At 41.7% G+C, this 19,464-nt stretch overlaps 1 pseudogene; it reads left to right on the forward strand.

Annotated features, from left to right (window-relative positions):
* The window catches only part of LOC113431471 (general transcription factor II-I repeat domain-containing protein 2-like), a 156,328-nt pseudogene extending 150,683 nt beyond the window's left edge, over positions 1 to 5,645 (forward strand).
* The last annotated feature ends 13,819 nt before the right edge of the window (positions 5,646 to 19,464 follow it).

A 19,464-nucleotide genomic window follows, 5' to 3' on the forward strand; every position in this document is an offset into this window, starting at 1 on the left:
AAGTGAAAGGATTTGGGAGAAGGAAAACAACAGATTCCAATGTTCACTGATGTATTCCTCAGCATGATAGTACATCAGCAGCTGTCCAGCCATTGTGAAAGATAGCAGCAGAAATAATTCTGTGGACAAAATTTAACAGAGTCTTAGGGCTGAAAATTCTAACTACTGAGTTAGACTTTGAGCACTTATTGCATTGGTTCTCTTTGGCAGGTACCTCGTCACTGGTACCTTGGGAATATGTTCCAGGTTGCTTTATGAATTCACAAACATTTCAGTGGCTTTTAAAAGGTTATTCACTAAACCAATGTCTCTCAACCTTGGCAAATTGAAGCTGTATGGACTTCAGCTCCCAAATTTCTCCAGCCAGTCATGCTAGCTGAGAAATTCTGGGAGTTGAAGCCCATACAGCTTCAAGTTGGTAAGGTTGAGAAAGACTGCAGATGTGGCCATTTTCTGCTTCTTATATAGGACACATTTGTCATGAGTAGGTTTGAAGACTAATGGTTCTTGAATGCTGATCAAGAATGTGTGAGTTGTTTCCATTCTAGATCATGGAATGTTGCAAATATTTTTTAATCTGTATCCTGCCAATGTTTTTTCTAATTTTCTGCACAGATGCCTACCCAGTATTCTTTTTGTGCTGTATTAGCATACTCCAAACCCTCACAAACTGATTGGTCCAGATGGACAGCGACCTGATTGGTCGAAGCCCTGGCCGTGATTGGAGCGCTAAGAATCTACCACGATTGGCTGTGCCGATCACGGGAGATTCAAAGCGCTGCCATTGGCCGCCGAGCCGCGAGCCAGCCCTATATGAAGGGCTGCCGTGGCTTGTATTTTTCAGACTGTTCCTATTCCCAATAAAGAGCTGAACTCACTAGAATGGTCTCGCGTCTCCTTCGAACCGATCCACTTCCAATCTAACACTGGCGACGAGGATGGGATTGTGAGACAAAGAGACCACCCAGCACGTGGCGAGGCGGCACACAGCAGCAAGCAGCATGGCCGGCATCAACTCACCACCCGCACCCTTCAATCCTGCTACCGAGGACTGGGAATCCTACACCAATAGGTTCCAGATGTTCCTCGAGAGTAGCAATCTCAAAGATGCCAACGCCACAAGAAACGGGCGTATTCCTCACACACTGCGGACCGCGGTTTTAAAATGGCCAAGGCCTTGGCCAAGCCGGAGGACGTCAAGACCATGGAGTGGGCCGACCTCGAGCCCCTGCTACGAAGCCACTACGCCCCATCGTGCCCATCCTCATCCAGCGGCACGATTTCTACAGGCGGGACCAGGGTGAGGGCGAGGGGCTTGGCGACTTCATAGCGGCCCTACGAGATTTGGGTGGCCTGTGTGAGTTCGCCGACCTGGACGAGGCCCTGCGAGACCGCGTCGTCCTGGGACTCCGAGACCCCATTCTCCAGAGCCGCATCATGGCAAAGGGCGACATCTCCCTCGCCTATGCGCTCACAGAAGTAGCCGCGCTGAAGTGGCCAAGAAATCAGCGGCTCGGATGCGGCAATCAAGCATCGCGCCACGAGCAGCGACCGGCGAGACGACACCGAACCCCAAAAGGCGACCCGAGATTGACCACCGGACACAACCACACACCATGGCGACATTGACTCTTCTCAGAAACCGAGGACGAGGAGGAGGAAATCCACTGCCTGCAAGCAGGACTAGGGCGACGGGAACCCCGAGGTCATAAGTCGAGGTTCCAGTGCGCCGGCTGTGGAGGCGATCACCCCGTTCGGACTGCCGGTTCCTCGATGCCATTTGCCGGCAGTGCGAGAAGCGGGGCACATCGCCAAGGTGTGCAGAAATAAAAAACACTACAGCCTGCGGCGACGAGATGGCAGCCCATGGAGGCAGGAGAACAACCCCACCAGATACCGAGACCGCCAGACGGAGAGCCGCTGGAGCCAAGAGGGTTGGAACAGGTGGCTCAACGAGGCAAGACAAAGGGAGGAAACACACCAGACCGTCGTCGCCGGCCATTCCTCCACAAGCGACGCCAGAAAGGTATACGTGACGGTGGGGATAGAAGACCAGCCATGCGACATGGAGGTGGACTCGGGTCCTTCCTCTCCATGGTCTCATGGCACACCATCAAGCGTCTGGTTCCCTCCATACGCCGCAAGGAATTAGAAGACCAAACACTAACCCTCAAGGACTACCAGGGAAACCGAATCCCTGTAGTTGGCAGAGGCCATTTAAAGTCACCTTCAAGAACCACACCGAAGTGCTACCCTGACCATCGTCGACCGGGATCGGCCGAGCCTGTTGGGATTACAGTGGTTCGCACCCCTAGGCATTGAAGTAACCGGAATCCACCGCACCACAGAGAAGCGGCGATCATGGAGAACTTCTGGAAAGTTTTCAACGACAGCCTAGGCAAGTACCGGGGTCCCCTATCTCTTTTAATATAGACCCGAGCATCGCACCAATCCGCCTCAAGCCCAGACGAGTGCCATTTGCACTCAAGCCCAAGATCGATGAACAGCTAGATAAGCTCATCGCGCAAGGGGTACTGGAACCAATCGATCATGCCAGGTGGGAAACCCCATAGTCACCCCCATCAAGCCAGATGGGTCCGTGAGAATTTGTGGGGACTATAAGGCCACCCTAAACCACACGCTCCAGCAAAGCACATACCCCGTCCCAGTAGTGCAGCACCTTCTGCACTCGCTGGGGGAGGCCGGATCTTTGCAAAACTCGACCTGGCACAAGCCTATCAGCAACTGCCGGTCGATGCCGAAACCGCCGAAGCCCAGACCATCGTAACGCACCAGGGGCTTTCGTTGCAACCGGCTCCAGTTCGAGTCAGCGTGGCACCCGGGGTCTTCCAAAGCCTCATGGAAAGACTCCTCCAGGGCATAGAGGGGTGGTGCCCTACTTTGATGACGCCTTGGTGGCCACGAAAAATGAAAAGCAACTAGAAGCCCGGCTGAGGGAGGTACTGAAGAAATTCAGAGACTCGGGACTCAAAGTCAAGAAAGGGAAGTGCCAGCTACGGGCTGAGAGGGTCGAGTTCCTAGGGTACCTCCTAGACCAGGGTGTCAAACACAAGGCCCGCGGGCCAACCGCCCGCCAGACCTCGTCTGATGGCTCACAGTGCCGCCGCCAGCCTTGCAGCCTCCCCTTTTTTTTTTCAATGAATTTACTCCGTGCCTGCATGGAGTAAATTCATTTTAAAAATGGCTCAAGTTAAAAAAAAAAATTACTTACCTTCCGGGACCTGGCCCGACTTCTTCCTGCCCCGCACTGCTCCCTGGGTGTCGGACGTGACGTCATCACGTGACGTCCGCCCGACATCTCCAGGGATCAGAGAGGCGCGCGGACGCCGCGGAGAGGAGCAAGAAGAAAGAAGTAAAAGAAAGAAAGAAGTAAAAGGTAAAGTAAAGTAAATGGAGGGGGCAGATGGCTGGGCACTATAAAAGGGGGCAGATGGCTGGGCACTTTAAAAGGGGGCACATGGCTGGGCACTTTAAAAGGGGGCACATGGCTGGGCACTTTAAAAGGGGGCACATGGCTGGGCACTATAAAAGGGGGCAGATGGCTGGGCACTTTAAAAGGGGGCACATGGCTGGGCACTTTAAAAGGGGGCACATGGCTGGGCACTATAAAAGGGGCACATGGCTGGGCACTTTAAAAGGGGGCACATGGCTGGGCACTATAAAAGGGGGCACATGGCTAGGCACTTTAAAAGGGGGCAGATGGCTGGGCACATATAAGGCAGGTGGAGCGGTAAATTTTGGATATACTGACCACTTCCATGTCACTTTACAGTGGTATAGGGACCATAAACTACAATCAAATACCCCAAAAATGTCCAAGAAAAGAAAAGTTGATGCAGAGGGAAGGCAATTTCAGGAGAGATGGGAAAGTGAATACATGTTTGTGATTAATGGAGACAAGCCGGTATGTCTTATTTGCTATGAGGCAGTGGCAGTGATGAAGGAATACAATTTACGCCGGCACTTTGAGACCAAACATGGAGCCAAATTTGCTAACTTTAGCCCCCAGGAAAAGCAACAAAAGGTCCAAGAATTAAAAGGTAGCCTGCATTCTCAACGGAATATTTTTTCAAAAATGACAGCAAAAAATGATGCAGCAGTGAAAGCCAGCTATCTTGTGGCTGAAGAAATTGCGCGAGCTTCAAAGTGCTTTTCAGAAGGTGCATTTGTAAAGAAGTGTATGCTGAAGGTATGTGAACAGGTGTGCCCTGAGCAGAGACAGGCTTTTAACAATGTCAGCTTGTCAAGAAACACCATCACAGACCGAGTCAGGGACCTAGTCTGTAATCTTAAAACAAAGTTGGCTGAAGAGACATGCAGTTATGTGGCATTTTCATTAGCTGTTGATGAAAGCACTGACAATACTGATACAGCTCATCTAGCTATTTTTGTAAGAGGTGTGAAGGAAGACTTGTCTGTCAGTGAGGAGCTCTTGGATGTGGTCGCCATGTATGGGACAACAACTGGGAGGGACATCTTCAATGCAGTGGAGGAATCCGTAAATAAAATGAAATTACCTTGGGAAAAGTTGGTGGGACTTACTACTGATGGCGCTCCAGCAATGTGTGGAGTGAGAAATGGCTTGGTTGGACTGTTAAAAGAGAAAATGGAAAAAGTAATTGCCACACGCCGCTGATAACTTATCACTGCATTATCCACCAAGAAGCTCTGTGTGGCAAGGTTCTGCAACTGGATAACATAATGTCCACAGTCACGAAAACAGTGAATTTTCTGCGTGCACGGGGTCTGAATCATCGTCAGTTCCAACAATTTTTGAAGGAGGTGAGCATGGAACATACAGATGTGCCATACCATACAGAAGTAAGGTGGCCGAGTAGGAGCACCGTTCTCAAGAGATTTTTTGAGCTTTTGGAAGACATTAATCTTTTTATGCAAAGTAAAGGGAAGCCCTTGTCAGAACTGTCAGATCCAAACTGGCTGTGCGATTTTGCCATGTTGTGTGACATAACAGAGCATCTCGCCCAACTGAATCTGAGGCTGCAAGGCCGCAAACAAGTCATAACCTCAATGTATGACGCAATAACAGCTTTCCAGGAGAAACTGTGCCTATGGAAGTCACAGCTTGAAAAAGACAGTCTTGTCCACTTTCCTATCTGCCAGAGCATTTCAAACTCATTCCCAGGTACTTTTTCATGTGCTCGATTGGGTACCAAAGTGAATCGGCTGATTGATGAATTCAATCAATGCTTTTCTGATTTTAAAGAACAAAACTTAACCTTTACCAGCTTTGCCAATCCCTTCAACATCGATGTTGACAGTGCACCACATCACCTTCAAATGGAATTAATAGAACTTCAGTCCAACAGCAGCCTGAAAGCGAAGTTCCAGGATGCGACAGTCGACGACTTTACCGTCTCCTCCCCTGCTTTGATGCCACAGCTCCGACTTCAAGCTGCACGTGTTCTGTCCATGTTTGGGAGCACTTATCTATGTGAACAGATGTTTTCAGTCATGAATCTGAACAAGACCAAGCTCAGATCACGCATCACTGATGATAACCTCCATGCTGTTTTGCGGATTGCTACAGCACAAGACCTAACGCCAAACATCGATGGACTGACCTTAGGAAAACGATGTCAGCCATCTAGTCAGTAAAGTTAAAAAAAAGGTAATGCCTTGTGTTTTCCATATGTTTAATAAACAGTGTTTGGCAATATTTGTATGTTTAAAAAAAATTAATGTTTGTTACCAAAAACATTTTTCAATACATTGTACAATAATTGTACATTTGAATATCTACTTGTTATTATTCTGACTATGTTTCTGCTTTCAGAGCTAGTTATTACTTACATTATTACAAAAAACAGTAATAATTGAATGCAGTGACATTAATTTATGATAATAAAGAGTGGACACATAGACCTACAGATACAACCGGCCCTTTGATGGGGACCAAACTGCTGATGCGGCCCCCGATGAATTTGAGTTTGACACCCCTGTCCTAGACAAACAAGGGATCCACCCCACAGAAAAGAAACTGAGAGCCATAAGGGAAGCACCACGACCCAAAAACAAAACAGAACTGCAGACTTTCTTGGGACTGTTAAACTTTTACAATGTCTTCCTACCTCAAAAGGCGACCGTGGCGGAACCGTTGCATAGGCTGTTAGATAAAACAGCCACCTGGACCTGGGGAGCACGGGAGGAGAGCGCCTTCAACAACACAAAGAACCTGCTAACATCTGACGCGGTACTAATCCAGTACAGCAAGACCCTGCCATTAACGGTAACGTGCGACGCATCGCCTTTTGGGATCGGGCGCCATCCTCAGCCACCAGCTACCAGACGGGAGGGAAGCACCCATCGCCTTCTCATCAAGGACACTTTCAAAGCTGGAGCGGAACTACAGCCAGCTCAACAAAGAGGCCCTAGCAGTCGTCGCAGGCGTCAAGAAATTCCACGAATACCTTTGCGGTAGGACTTTTACAATCATCACGGACCACAAGCTGCTGCTAGGGATCCTGGCAGGAAATAAGGCCACACCGAACATTCTATCACCAAGAATGACAAGGTGGTCTGAATTCCTGTCAGCATACAATTACCAGCTGGTTCACCCGACCCGGAAAGGACATCGCCCACGCAGACGCCCTGAGCCGCTCACCCTGCCCGATCTAGAAGACGACCCGGCACCCACGACGAAGGTACTGTAAATAGAGACAATACCCAACCCAATAGTGACCGCGCCAGACATTGCCAGAGAAACAAATAAAAACAAGCGGCTGGCGCGAGTCCTAAGCTGGGTTGGAAAAGGGTGGCCGGAAGGGGACAAGGACGAACTATTCAGACCCTTCAGAAACAGACAAACTGAACTCTTTACCGAGAAGGGCTGTATACTCTGGGGGACAGAGTGGTAATTCCGGAAACATTGCAAGAAAGGGTATTGGGAATGCTGCATGAGGGGCACCCAGGGATGGTTAAGATGAAAAGCCTGGCCAGAAGCTATGCATGGTGGCCAGGCATGGACAAACAAATCGAAACCTGGGTAGCCAAATGCAGACAATGCCAAGAATCCAGACCCAGTCCTCCGCCGCCCCAATACATGAGTGGGAAACACCAAGAGGACCGTGGTCTCGGATTCACATAGACTTCAGGGGCCAACCAAGGGGCACATGTACCTCATCACAGTAGATGCTTACTCAACTGGCTGGAGTTAAGCACCATGAAATCAACCACAACGGAGGCGGTAATAAGGAAACTGGGCAAACTCTTTGCCACACACGGCCTGCCAGATATAATAGTGTCGGACAACGGGCCCCAGTTCACCGCGCTAAGCGTTTGAACAATTTCTGGCAGGCCAGGGCATCCGCCATGCGTTAACCGCGCCGGCAAATCCGGCAGCGAACGGATGGGCAGAACGCATGGTCCAATACACAAAAAAGCCATCCAGAAAATAGAAGCAACCAACATAAAGGACAAAATCAATAAAATGCTCCTCATTCAACACATCACACCTAGCGCAACCACAAATAGAAGCCCGGCAGAACTAATGATGGGCAGAAAACTACGGTCAACACTAGGTAGAATGCACCCCACGTACACCCCTGACAAACCCCCGGACTCTTCCAGCAAACACAGAGAATTCAACATAGGGGACGCAGTATACGAAAAACCTATCAGGGGAACCACTCTGGATACCAGCAACGATCACCCAAATAACCGCCCCGTATCATACCGACTAGAAACAAGCGACGGGAAAAACTGGAAACGGCACATTAACCAACTGAGGTCCAGAATAGTCAACAACCATACAACCGAGCAAGAAACTAGAAGGGGGGGGAAACGGCAAGCATTAAACAAAGAGGGACACCCTAGCACAAGCTGAACAGCCCCCACCCAGAACAAATAACCCGCAAATAAACCAGTCCTACTCACCAGTAAACGCAGAACCAACAGAATAGGCAACCCGGAATCGTCACCGGAAGGAGCAGCCAGGCCAGTTCAACCAGCCTGGAAAAATCCGGTGGAAACAACAGAGGCGGCAGCTCAACCAGCCCAGGTAGACCGGGAGGGAGCTACCAAGAAAGGCCCAGCCCGACCTTCCAGCCGGTTCCATCCCTGGGAACCGGAGCGACAGAGAAGGCCTCCGAACCGGTCGACAACCAAACAAGAACTGAGCCGTGCAGGTCAACTAGACAGGTACGAAGCCCCGCCTACCTGCGCGACTACGCCACGACGCACCGACAGATGAAACCAAGAGGGGAGGGTGTGCTGTATTAGCATACTCCAAACCCTCGCAAACTGATTGGTCCAGACGGACAGCGACCTGATTGGTCGAAGCCCCGGCCGTGATTGGAGCGCTAAGATCTACCGCGATTGGCTGTGCCGATCGCAGGAGATTCAAAGCGCTGCCATTGGCCGCCGAGCCACGAGCCAGCCCTATATGAAGGGCTGCCGGCTTGTATTTTTCAGACTGTTCCTATTCCCAATAAAGAGCTGAACTCACTAGAATGGTCTCGCGTCTCCTTCGAACCGATCCACTTCCGATCTAACACTTTTCTCTTTCCGGGTAAGCAACATTATACAAAGTGACAATAGGATATACAGTAAAACCAAATAAATTAAAGGCATGAGATAAAGGAAAAGAAAAAAGAAACATAGAATATAACAAACTAGTTTATATTAACACCATAAACCTCACCATACCTTGAACCTACATGGTTTTTACACATTCATGCCCTGCTTTTTGTTCCAAATCTTTTACCTTTTCCTTTTGAGCATCTAATCAACTCCATGCAGCTACAGCTTTCTCAGTCTTCCCCTTCTTGACTTTTGTGTTCTTTTTATTTGTTTTATAATATGAGTCTCATTTAATCTTGCTATATGTCCAAATCATTCAGCATACTTCAGTGCTTTTTATTCACCTTTTTATTCAGTCCACATTCATTCAGCTCATTCATTCTTGACCCTCTCTTCTTGATTTACCTCACACAATTCTTGAATACCACATCCATGTTACATTCAATATGTCTTTGTGATTATCCAAACTAATCCAACTTCCATTTCTATGAAATGAATTTGTCATAAGGCAGACAGTTTTGCTTTTTTTGAGAATATGAACATACACTACCCATATCTTATTTTCTTTATTGATTTCTCCAAGTTCAGTAATCATTCTATTTTAATACACAAATTATTCTATTAGCTCTACCTTTTTTCCAATTATGTTTAACTTGGAACTATTTGTTCCATTATCCCAACATATTCTTTAGATGTGAATAGTCAAGGGAACACCACATCATATTTCCTGGTCAATATTGAACCATTTGCTAAATGTTCTATTTAGTTTTACACATACCTCTAGTAACCAAATTTCAACTCCAAAACATTCCATAATTCAAGCTATTTACTTTATCATGCACTTTGTCATGTACTTTAAAACAGGGGTCTTCAAACTTGACAGCTTTAAGACTTATGGAATTCAACTCCCAGAATTCCTCCTCCAGTCATGTTAGCTCAGGAACTCTGGGAGTTGAAGTTCACAAGTCTTAAACTTGCCAAGTTTGAAGACCCTTGTTTTAAAGCAACACAAGCCCAATAAACTTTCTCACAATGCCTGTATTTTCTAACTTCATACTGAAGAATAAGTTTAGTTTCATTTATTTTATTGTTATTGCACCTCATACAACAAAATCAAACACCATCTTCAGTGCACATCATGACCATGAAAATAAACACAAACATAAAAACCTGTCTATACATCTTCTGTCAGACATAAAGCCACAATACACTTCTCAATATTCTCAAAATTTCACCAAATACTTTTCTAAATGTACATAACAAATGAATCCTCCACTGTAGTTTTGCCTTCATTCTTGCTTTTTTTCTCACTGTGCAGAGGAAGCAATAATAATTTTTAGGATGCACATATGAAGTGTTCATAGACATAATAAATACAGAAATTTCACAAGCAAATTTCCATGGATAGAAATATTCCAGAATTATTTTCAATTAGTTCAACAGAACTTTCAAAGAAGAAATATTGTTTTTGAAAATTCTCTGCAGAGAATAAAATCCCTGTGTGAGAATTAAATATTCACATGAATCCTTCCATCTTGCTGGAATTATTGCATGATGTATATTCATTACAAGAAGTGTTGCTGATTCTAGTAGGAATAGAGCTACTGTGAATATATATTGATGTCATATATATATATTGATGCTTATAGGTCTTTACCACGAGCAGCTGTGGGACACAATCTTCACCCAAATCTTTTTTTTTTGTTTGTTGAAAATTTTATTTGGGTTTTCACAAAAACAAAATACAAATAAAACATCTTTTTTTGAAAATAGCATGGTCCCAGGTTATCACTTCTTCATAAAGACACAAAACTCAATTTCATGCTCATTTTTATATTCTATTCCATATCTTATTACCATTTTGTATTTTCTACATAGTTTTTCCCCTCTTCTAATTTTCTCAACTTTGTTTTGATTATCTCAATTCAAATCATTATATTTATACCTTTGTCTGTCCTGTTACAATTTCACATTTTCTTTTCTTATTAAACAAATTTTTCCCCGTAGTTACCAATTAGAGTATGACACCTTTATATCCTTTAATTTTATCCATTCAAGCTCTTATTTAAGCTTCAGTGTATAGCTTTGAGATTATAGCATTCAATATAATACATAACTTCCAATCGAATTCTGCTTGGTACATTCTTAAAATAGACACTATATTCTTAAAAAGAAATATATATATATGTAAATAAAACACATTCCATTCCAATTCAATTCTATCATTAATATGCATTAAAATCTTAACGTTTTTAACATTTCTTTTCAATTGAATATCATACTTCCTTGGGAACACTTATAAACTTTCCATAGTTAATTCTTTTTTCCCCATATTTCTCACGTATATTTTTATAAATCATTACTAATAATTAAAAATGTTCCTTTTTAATTCTCTCAATCATTTTAATTCATTTATTTATTAACAAACATCCCACTGCATTACAATAAATATTTTATCCATCATCATATTTTCTAAAGTTATTTCTATTTGTAATATAACAAAGCTATCTTATGTACCTTTGCAGAATCCCTTTTACAATTAAATTTTCACCCATTATCTCTAAACAAACTTATGGTTACAATCCTTATATCTTTTCCCTGTTTCTCCATTTCTTGTTTCTGTCTTTTACAACTTCTTTTCCTTGACTTCTTCCCCCTCTTCTTCTCCCTCCTCTTTTTACCCCCTCATCTCTCTACTTCTAACTCTCTCATCTGTAATCCCCTGTTCTGTTGCTTTCTAATGTTATACTTATCTTTCAAATTGTTCTTCTTCTTTTTGGTTGTTTTTTCTAATCTTAACCTTTCACTCTCTTTCCCCCCTTTTCTTTCCCGCCCCCACTTAAAATTATTTGATCATTAAAGATGGCTTCTTCTTTGTCCCAATCTTCTTGTTCTGCAAGCGTTTCTTGTTGCTTCTCATAGTTCCAGATCTCCATTTCTAAGAATTGAAACACGAAGCCAAAAGAACTTCTCCCTTCTTGTGCGTCTTCTTTCCATTTTTTTAAAGTTCCGTTTTCAGTTCTTCTAAGAGTGATACCATTTTAAAAACTTTTAAACAACCACCCAGTTAATTTTAGTCATCTAGATGCAAAAACCAAAAATCACCAAGTAATCCAAATAATCCAAGACTGTTTCTACTTGCTTCTTTTTTCCACGTTCTCTTCCTGGGGTTCTATTATTTTGTTACCAAGTTTCCATTAAAATGTATCTTTGAGGAATCTTGTTAAGATTTCACCGTAAGTTCCTTTTAATTACAGTTCCATTTCTTAATTCCAGGCAGTCTCCTCCATTTTTCCAGATCCTGCCCTTCTGTTCTTTTTTTTTTCTCCTTTCCAGCTTTTAAAAACTTTTAAATGTCCAGAAATCTTTGTTTATCCCGTTGACTTTTATTTTCAGCTTAGATGCCTATTAATGTCAAAGTGGATTTTTTTTTTCAGTTTCTTGCTTAAGTCTCTTAGCTATCAATATAAGGAAGGGAAGGAAAAAAACCTAATCCTTTCCCTTCTCTCTCTCCTTCGCAGCTTCAAAATCTTCTTTGGGAACAATGTTGTTAAGTTTAAATTCCAGGGTACCTTATTTGTTGCTTTTGCTGTTTGATCCGGTCAACCAAAACTTTCTTTTCTTATCTTCCTCCTGCACATTCTTTTCCGGTCGAGTTCTTCTTTGTGGTGGCCATTTCTGACCACCGCTACAACCGCCTTCGGGAAAGGGAGTAATGGCCAGCTGGGGAGGAGATATGTGGCTCTCCTCAACCCTGCAGGCAGTCTCCCCCCTCTTTACCACCTCTACAGGGTGGCTTAGCCCTGAAATCAGCTGGCTCAGGGCACTCCAGCAGCGAGCACGGATCGAAGCCTCAGAGAGATGAGATTTCGGTCTGTCGCCGAAGAAGCTCAAACCAGAAGTCCTTCACCCAAATCTTCAATAGATCACTAGAGATGTGCTATGTTCCTTCTTGCTTCAAATGTTCTACCATCATCCCAGTGCCAAAGAAGCCCTCCATCAAGGAACTGAATGACTAAAGACCAGTTGCTCTAACATCTGTAGTTATGAAAATCTTTGAAAGGCTTGTGCTGTCCCACCTGAAAACCATCACAGATCCGCTGTTAGATCCCATGCAGTTTGCACACCAAGCAAATAGATCGACAGATGGTGCTGTTAACATGGCTCTGCATTACATCCTACAACACCTTGAATCTCCAAATACCTACGCAAGGGTCCTCTTTGTCGACTTCAGTTCAGCATTCAATACCATCATTCCAGACACTCTTCTAAGTAAATTAAACCAACTAGTGGTACCTGAACACACTTGTAAGTGGATCATAAGCTTCCTATCAGACAGAAAGCAGCAGGTGAAGCTAGGAGGAATCACATCCAATACCTGTACAATCAGCACAGGTGCCCCCCAAGGCTGTGTGCTTTCTCCACTTCTCTTCTCCCTATATACAAATGACTGCATCTCAAGGGACCCTTCTGTTAAAATATTGAAGTTTCTGATGACACAACAGTGATTGGTCTCATTCGAGACAATGATGAATCTGCATACAGACAGGAGGTTATACAACTTGCCTCGTAGTGTAACTGGAACAATCTGGAACTGAACACACTCAAAACCGTACAAATGGTGGTAGACTTTAGAAGAAACCCTCCTATAGTACCACCTCTTACAATACTAGACAACACAGTATCAACAGTAGAGACCTTCAAATTTCTAGGTTCTACTATATCACATGACCTAAAATGGACACCTAACATCAAAAACATCATCAAAAAGCACAACAAAGAATGTTCTTTCTGCACCAACTCAGAAAGCTCAAACTGCCCAAGGAGCTGCTGATCCAGTTCTACAGAGGAATTATTGAGTCTATCATCTGCACCTCTATAACTGTCTGGTTTGGTTCTGCAACCCAACAAGACAGACACAGACTTCAGAGGATAATTAGGACTGCAGAAAAAACAATTACTACCCACCTGCCTTCAATCGAGGACCTGTATACTGTACAAGTCAAAAAGAGGGCTGTGAAAATATTTACAGACCTCTCACATCCCGGACATAAACTGTTTCAACTCCTTCCCTCAAAACGATGCTATAGAGCACTGCATACCAGAACAACTAGACACAAGAACAGTTTTTTTTTGCCGAAAGCCATCACTCTACTAAACAAATAATTCCCTCAACACTGTTCAACTATTTACAAAGTGTACACTATTATTACTGTTAATCTCACCACTCCTTATCACTCATCGCCTCCCACTTGACTGTTTCCTAATATGATTTGATTGTTGATTGTACCCTATGACTATCATTAAGTGTTGTATGTTATGATTCTTGATTCTTAACAAATGTACCTTTTCTTTATGTATACTGAGAGTATTTACATCAAGACAAATTCCTTGTGTGTCCAATCACACTTGGCCAATAAAGTATTCTATTCTATTCTATTCTATTCTATTCTATTCTATTCTATTCTATTCTATTCTATTCTATTCTATTCTATTCTATTCTATTCTATTCTCATATATATATATAAAATCTGGATCCTCATTTTACTGACCTTCGAAGGATGGAAGGCTGGGTCAATCTTGAGTTGGTGAGATTCAAATTGCCAAACTGCAGGCAGCCGGGAGTCAGCAGAAGTAGACTGCAGTACTGCATTCTCACCACTGCACCACCACAGCTCATGTATATACTGTATTTTTTGGTGTATAAAACACACTCCCCCCAGCAAAAAAAAGTCGGCAGAAATGTCTGTGCATTTAATACAGTGAATGTTGCCAAAGCCCGGCCCACCACCAGCTCCCACCCTTTGGCCCCTGCCTCCCAGCAATTTGCCTCCTTGCAGCAAACAGCAAGTAGCCTGGTCAGCTTCAGCACAGCCTGATTTAACACAAGCGGCTGTTTCTTAGTTGGATCTGCCTCCTGACTCTCAGTTTTTCAGGCTGCAGGGATTGCCATTGCCTATTGCCGCCTCCGTGGACTCCATTTTCAGCCTCCACATCCTGTTTTCGGAGTCTGTGCACCCCATTTTCAGCCTCCACATCCTGTTTCCAGCCTCTGTGTACCCCATTTTCAGCCCATTCTGATTTCTGCCACCTCAAGCAGGCCGAAAATGGGGTGCAAAAGGGGCCAAAAATAGGATATGGAGGCTGAAAATGAGGCGCATGGAGGCGGCAATAGGTTTGCTGTTGTATATAAACATATATGTATATTTTAAGAGTGTATGTGTGCATTGCTTACTATCCTGTGTATGCTATCTTCAGAGATTCTCCATTTCTCTCTCTCTCTCTCTCTCTCTCTCTCATTTATCTATCTATCTATCTATCTATCTATCTATCTATCTATCTATCTATCTATCTATCTATCTATCTATCATATTAAATATGAAAGACCAAAAGATACTACATTTTAGCCACAATATATATTTAACATAGTGTATACTTTTCACCAACTTTTTCTCATCATGTTGCCCATCTCTTTATTTCTCATTCTAATTTCTCATCTTAAAAATGATATAAACAATTTGATTCAGCAATAATCCAAACACTTTCTGCCCTCAAAGTGGCAAAGGTTGTATATACTGTCCTAATTTAAAACAGTTGACTAGTCCAATTCATCTTGACTCCAATATAATTTTGTTTTATTGAAGCATCAGATTTCTCATCTCTAAATCAATCCTTCACAGATATCTAAGTATTTTGCAGACATTTGACCTTGCCCAGTGGATGTCATCCCATAATAATTGTAGGTGGTTAAATTTCCAAAGTCTTAATCCAACTAACATGAGGGGACTGATTTTTCTACAACCTCAGTGCAGGAGTCAATAGACAGTGTGTTAATAGAATTATACCAGCTATCAAAGGCAATCTCTGCGGACAAAGATCAATCCAATTTAGGAAGGCTTCTGTGAGCTACTGCCAAGGATGGGATCAAATGTGTCCCTAATTGAGTTTTCAGCAAGTTGCACTGATAGATTTTCATACTGTCATAAGAAATATTTCCTTCCTTCTTACATTCTGGCCAACAACAATGGCAGATGATCCAAAGAAAGAGAGAGCCCACTTTAACATTTCTTCTTAGTTAAGAACATGGTATATTTTCCTAATTCGACCTAATTCTCCCAGCATACATAGTAGACCAAAAGACATTCTATATCTTTATATGGATATATACTTATGAATATATTTTAAAATTTTGAATAGGTATAGATTGTTATTCCTTACATGATTTTGTTGTTCGTTCAGTTCAGTTCAAGAAGCAAGTTAAACAAGATGCACTAAACTGCAAATTCTTGACTGCCTTCAAGAATTAGCCTGTACAGTGCATGTTGCAGTAATTCAAACAGGATGTAACAAGAACATTTCTTTTAAATAAAATTTTATTTTTAGACAAACATACACAAACACAACATAAAACCATCAAGCCATCTTCCAATTACATACATACAGTGTGTCGGTTGGTTACAAAAATTTTTGTCCATCTTCTCCATAGTCCTCATTTACAATTACTTGATATATTCTCATATTATCAATCAAATATTTCTTAATACATTATTATCATTGTTAATCAATCATTTGACTATACTATTATTCATTCATGTTATGCGAGATATTCCATATTTTTAAATTGATTTATCTTATAACAATTCATATTATCATCCTAAGTCCATCCCATAATTATAATACATCTTTATATATTCAATATATTTCTATTCTCCTTATATTGTAAAATTCTACATATTTCATTACCATATTTTATTTTCTAACCATTGCTAAAATATATCCCAAATCTTATAGAATTGTTTATCTTCGTGTTCTCTAATTTCAAATGTCAATTTACTCATTTCAGCACATTCTATTATTTTCTTAATAACTTCCTCCTGCATTGGTATTTTCTCATTTTTCCATTTTTTAGCAAATATAATCCTAGCTGCTGTTAATACATTTACAATCAAATATTTCAATTCCTTACTGTATATTTCAGGTAAAATTCCCAAAAAAAATATCTCTGGTTTCAAGTCAATGTGGTTTTTTTTTGTCATTTTTTCCAACCATGTGTGGATTTTAGTCCAATATCTTTTAGCGTCTGCGCACGTCTACCACATATAGTAATATGAGCCAGGTATCTGATGACATTTCCAACATTTTTCAGATTTATTCTTGAACATTACTATTCTTGTTGGGGGTAAGTGGCACCTCTAAAACATCTTATACAAGTTTTTTTTTATATGCTGTTGACACTGTCACTTTATAATTTTGAGACCACAATTTTTGCCATTTCTCTAAGTCAATCCCATATCCAAAAATTTTCCCCCAAGCAATCATCGTTTCTTTAACTTGTTTTTCTTCTAGCTTAATTTCTAATAAATATCCATACAGTTTTTTAATTACCTTTTCATCAGTACCTGTCAAAATCTTATCTAAGTCAGTCAGTTTATCATAAAAACCTTCTGTTTTGGAATCTTTATTGTATCTAGAGTGCATTTGCGCATATGAAAACCAATTCATCTTTATACCTTGTTCTTCTAGTTTTTTCATAGATTTAAGTTCACCCTTTTAATTCAATATTTCACCATATCTAACTGTTTGTTCCTTTTTATATGTTATAGGATAAGAAAATGCTTCAATAGTCGATAACCAGACTGGAATTTTCAAATAATACTGCTTTTTAGTCTCCTCCCAGTTTAGTAACAAAGCCTCATGTATATGATGTCTTCTAAAATACCCCTGTGTTTTAGTTCCCTTGTGCCACCCCAACAACAAATCATGTCCTTCTAATGTCAACAATCTAGTATTTCTTAGTGTTATCCATTCCTTAACCCCATCAGATTTGTAGCTTGATAGTAACTCCCAATTAGGCAGGCCAAATCCTCCTTTTATTCTAGCTTCTTACAACATTTTTAATTTTATTCTCGCTTTCTTTCCCTGCCATATATACTTCAACACTGTTTTATTTAAATCTTCAAAGTAGTCTTTCCCTAGCCTAATTGGAATTGTTTGAAACAGTTATAAGTTTCTAGGTAATATATTCATCTTAATTGTTGATATTCTCCCTATTAATGATAATTGTAAATTTTCCCATTTTGCCAGATCTGTCAAATCTGCTGTTTGAGTTTAATATAGTTATTCTCTTTAAATGTGTTACATCTTGCTGTCAAATGTATCCCCAAGTACTTAACCTTATTTGTGACCTGGATTTTCAAAACATTCTCCAATTCTTCCTTTTGTCTTACTTACATATTCTTTGTCAAGATCTTCGTTTTATCTTTATTTATTTTCAGACCAGCTACTTTTCCATATGCCTCTATCTTTTTTATCAATTTAAATGCTGTTTCTAATGGATCCTCTAAAATGAAAACCAGATCATCTGCAAATGCTTGCAGTTTAAATTCTTCCTTTTTAATTTTCATCCTTTTTATATCTTTTCCTTCTCTAATATTTCTATTTAACACTTCCAAGGTTAACACAAACAACAGACGTGACAGTGGGCAGCCTTGTCTTGTCCCTTTTCTTATATCAATGGAATCCATCAATTCTCCCTCTATCATTACCTTTGCTGTTTGTTTATGATATATAGCTTCTATAGCTTAAATAAATTTCTTCCCAAAGCCCATCTGCTCCAGCTGTAATAACATGAATCGCCAGTTCACATTATCAAAGGCTTTCTGTACATCTAAGAATATCAAAGCCATTTGTTTTTCAGGATGTGCCTCATAGTATTCCAAAGTATCCAGAATTATTCTCATATTAACTTTAATTTGTCTCTATGGCAGAAAACCATTTTGATCAGGATGAATAAAATTATTCAAATATCTTTTAAGTTTTTCTGCCAATATTGAAGCAAATATTTTATAGTCTGAGTTTAACAGGGAAATAGGTCTATAGTTCTTAATTTGTTGTGGGTCAGCATCCTCCTTTGGGACAAGTGTAATATATGCTTCTAATCACGATTTGGGTATCCTCTTCTTTGACATAACTTCATTCATAACTTCTAACAGTGGAAGATTCAACAATTCTTGTAATATCTGTAACAAGAACATTTCTGATTGGTGTAGTTTGGTGTGATGTGGTATGTTTACAGTGACCAAAAACAGGGTAGCTAGCTGTATACACTTGAGCCTCCAGAGTAGGTAACAAAAATGAAATAAGACTTCCAAAAGACTGTGTTCCTAGTTTTTCACATGAGTACAACTCGTTCCAAACCTGGAGAGTTACCTACTGTCAATTTGTTATTCATTTATTCATTATGGGATTTAGCTTTGGCTTACTGGTCCTCATCTATCTCATGTCAATGAGTGTCAGGTTCAGGCATCTTGCCAGTATCATGGGACATGCCTGCAGCCCAACACATTATCAGAATGATAGCGTGCGAACAAAAAGAATACCCACCGTCAATTTCACTTGAAGTCTTCTGCATCTCACCACTACACCAGTCAGCTGTCTGGTGCTTGCCAAGCTTGAAACTACGGCCAGCTGTTGAGTGGAGGGTTGATTAGCTGCTAAGCGGCATTTAACTTTAGAACAGCACTTTCGCTACACAGCATTTTCAAAGTTGCAATTGCCTTTGGAACAGTGCTTGTAGTCCATGGGGCTTCAGTGTGGCTATGGGATGGCGGGAAACTGGATGATAATAGGGTGGTGGGGTGGGGATTCACCAGGACTGGCATGCTCACTGCGGAGAGGGGATTAGTATTGGAGTTGGAAGGGAAGCCAGAATGAGGGTGAGGTAATTAGGCATAATTATATAGGGAGGAGGTGTGGAGGATAAGTAGCTTAATGGGCAGATGTTAGGTTTGCTGAATGTGGGTGGGAAATGGCTCAACATGCAAAATGGCTTTGCATGGTGAGGGGGAGAACTAAATGTTTTCAATGAGGAAGGGACCAAGTGTCTACCTCCACATAGAGCGACTA

The sequence above is a fragment of the Notechis scutatus genome, chromosome 3 (genome assembly GCF_049901735.1).
Source record: "Notechis scutatus isolate UNSWTSFEM ecotype Mainland chromosome 3, rNotScu1.2, whole genome shotgun sequence".
Lineage (NCBI taxonomy): Eukaryota > Metazoa > Chordata > Lepidosauria > Squamata > Elapidae > Notechis > Notechis scutatus.